The sequence below is a fragment of the Hipposideros armiger genome, unplaced genomic scaffold, assembly GCF_001890085.2.
Source record: "Hipposideros armiger isolate ML-2016 unplaced genomic scaffold, ASM189008v1 scaffold_299, whole genome shotgun sequence".
In the NCBI taxonomy this organism is placed as follows: domain Eukaryota; kingdom Metazoa; phylum Chordata; class Mammalia; order Chiroptera; family Hipposideridae; genus Hipposideros; species Hipposideros armiger.
Genome location: NW_017731649.1, coordinates 1,595,573 through 1,599,152, shown reverse-complemented (window position 1 = coordinate 1,599,152; position 3,580 = coordinate 1,595,573).

Here is a 3,580-nt window from a genome sequence, read left to right as displayed (position 1 = left end):
ACAGCAAACGGTTGTGGCTGGCGAAAGGATGAAGATGTCCAGAGGAAGTGAAACTGATAACAACTGCACTTTAAAGAAACTCTTGGAGAAATTTCACACCATTAAAAATATAAAAAATAAAGTGTTGGAAACCGACCTGAGCCCAGAAAGAGTATGACAATTTATCAAGATACAGAAAATATAAGTCAGGATGGGCAGAAGACAAGCACACTTCAAACTACTCTTGGTAAACTTTTTACAAAGAAAACATTAATTCTCAGTGTTTCTTATGTTTTAAATTGCAGTGTAGTAAGTAAATGTAAGTTGCACGATCAAAAACATTCCATATACATTTATAATTGGCAGTAAGGGAGTTTAATGTTTCAACAAAAGCTTTTTAAAGTCGTTGGACAATTGCAATCGTTCTCTTTGATTCTTAAAATCGCTTTCATGATTCCGTGGCCGTGCTTACAGTCCTGTGCAATCCCACAAAGCTGGGACTGTGTGTACTTAGCTCCTCAGTTCCTTGACTAACTCACCTGGTTCACCCTGAAGACCTTGTGATCATCAAAGTCAATTTGACCTCTGAACTTTCAATTCCAAGCAGGTTATTCTCCTGCAATTACTTATTTCCTGTCCTTCCAGTTTACCACCTGGAGTACCCTGAAGACAGCCACTCTTCCGCCTTACTGAAATCTCCGACTCTACCTCCCCCCCCCCCCTCTTCTTGCACTTGTTCAGCTTAGCTTACGGCCCTTCAGTATAATCATTCCCTTACGAACACGTCAGGCCCTTTGCCCCTCTTCTTCACCGGGGGCAACTGAGCCGCGTTACCCACTTTTCCTAGCCTGAATTCAAGTAGCTAAACTTGACTGAGAACACTGCAAAACCGGACTGACTGGCTGCACTTTGAACTCATGACCACAAACCCCCAACGGCCAAACCACTTGGCATCCTGGAAACTGCTCTTCCACTGGCTACACCTTCTCTCTCCTCCAGCGTCCTTTCCCGCTCACTTTCAGCGGATGACCTCCCTCATATTTTATTAAGGAAAGAAAAAGTATCAGAGGAAAATCAAGTTTTCCACCAGCAAATCTCTAAACCTATTTCCGTCTGCAGCCACATCCTGTGTTCCCTTCTGTGACAGGGATGGGTCCGGCCAGCTCCCGTTAACGGCTTGGGCCTCCCCGCAGTTGTCTCCTCTCTCTACTGTCACGATGCTCCCCCTTCATGTGTCATTCTCATCAGCATGGTGCTTCCCATCTTCAAAACAACTCACCCCTCCAGCGACTCTTTCTCTGCTGTTACTCTTTGCAATCAAACTGCTCCCCATACTCTGGCTCCAATTCCTAGCCTCCTAGTCTTTCCTTAATTGACTTCAGTCTAGTTTTGAAAGTGCCACTCCACTGAAATACCTTGAAGTAACTACGATTGCTAATGACCCCCACATTGCTGAATTCTCTGTCCCCTAACTCAGCTTCTCAATGGACATAGTTGGCCAGGCCCTCTTTTTGAAACACTAGCCTCTCAGTTTACAGTACTTGACTCTTAGTTTTCTTCCTTCTTTATTTCCATGTATGTCCCTGGACTTCTAGGTCTCCGGCCTTTTTCTCACCTGTATCTACATATTCTAAGTGGTCTCATTCAGTGTTATGCCTTTTTCTCTTCACCACTGTATTGCTAGTGCCTAACTCGGGGTCTAATTCGATAAATAGTAAGGTAGTATTTGATGAACGAATGAGTGAATAAGTGACCCTTTATATTTCTACCACCTAACATAATTCTTAGTTCATAGTTGATTTCCATTAAATATTTGTGAAATAATTGAGTGGACATTATTATTCCAATCCTACAGATGAGGAAACGGAGAGTCAGAAAGTATAAATAATTTATCCATGATCACACAGCTAATAAGTGGCACAGCTGCCATTCAAACTAAAGTCTTATCTTCAAATCTTTGTTGTCATCATTACATCATATTGCACCTGCATGTTTATCCCCAACTCTGCCTTCATCTACCCTATTCTCAAGCCAAATTCAGTGACTGATGTACCTGAATATGCCATGCCTCCTGTTTTCCCAGCTCTCATCTCAGTCTATTGGGGCTTGAGACCCTATTTCCACTTCCAATTGTACATTTTCCTATAGCTGTCCGTCCTACCAATCTCTTAAGATACTTTTCAAATTCCAAGTCAACCCTAACATCTTAATTTTTCTAGTTGCAAGTAAATTTTCTCCCACCTAAAGTGCCTTTAAGTACAATTGTGTATTTGTATCCTATTCTTCCAGCATTGAAATGCCTACAGGCAGCGATTGTAATCCACATAGTGACTCCTTAATATTCTGCCTTGCCTTGGTTGAAAGGAGAGATTACTAATTGTTGATTTGGAATGGTTTTAAATTTGTATTTGAGCTGGAGACAGAATTCCCAAGGAAGAAGAGTAGAACCAAAAAACTGAATATATATACATTAAACTCTATCCAGAGAATCTGACTGAGGCCTTCGTCAATTAAGAGAATTTGGAGAAAGATGCTGAATCTTCTTAGCAGATCCAGACAGTGAAGGCCGTTTTCTTTAGTGGGCTCTTGGTAGTGAAATGGGGAGCTGAGAGAGAAAGTCTAAATTAGGGCCGCTTGGGAGACTAAGCAGTTGGTGATGGCGTTTGTGATGGAGGGCAAGCGGGAAGCCAGGGAAGGGTGGACTCTGAGCCGAAGCAGGCGTCTGCATGAACGCCGTGGGCTAGAAGCCGTCCCTGTTTTGCTTCTAAACTCGTCCGCTGAGCGCAAGCAAAAATCGTGAACAGAAGGGAAGCCATATTGAACGCTAAATCCAAGGACACTGTCTGTCGCCCCCAAACCAAGTCATGCACATTCTAAGATAATAAAGTGTCTGCTGAGGGGTCAACTTGAACAAACTTCTGGCTCCCTTGTCATCTTATCACAGCTGTCTGCCATGAGTTGAGGTTCAGTTCCTGAGTTTAAAAACATTTTTGGTGAAGTCCTAGACGTGACCGGTGAAGCCTAAGAAGTAGGATTAGCAACACATTCAGTTCCAATACGACAGGTCCCATTTTCTCGGTGCCTGTTACGGGCCTACCGCGTGCTGCGCATGCCCGTTACAGCAACAGTCCTGCAGAGTCAGGGAGGCTCCCCTTCACAGGTGGGAAAGAGGTTAAATGAGTTGCCAAGGCTGGAATAAGCACCGGGGCCAGAATCCAAACGTGTGTGGTCCCCAAACGCCCGGGGGCCTCTGCCGCAGCGTCCCCTGGCCAGGCCGCCCTGGGAAGCGCCCCGCGGCCTCCTCGGAGCCGCTGCGGCTGGCCGCCCGCCCCGTCACACCCCAGCGCAGCCACACGCGTGCAAGCTGCGTCTCAGCCGCGTCTGCGGCTGGTGGCTTCGGCCGCACTGAGGCGGACGTGATAAGCTTTTCAAATGGAACCGGCGGAGGACGTCACCGGGCCGTGCACATGCACGGCAGGTGGCTCTGGGCGGCCCCGCCGGGCTGCAGCGGGGGACAAAGGCAGGCGGGCGGCCGCCGGGCGGGGGCCTCTCAGCCCGCGGGACCCAGCGCCCCGCGCCCAGCGCGGGGGCGGGTGCAGGG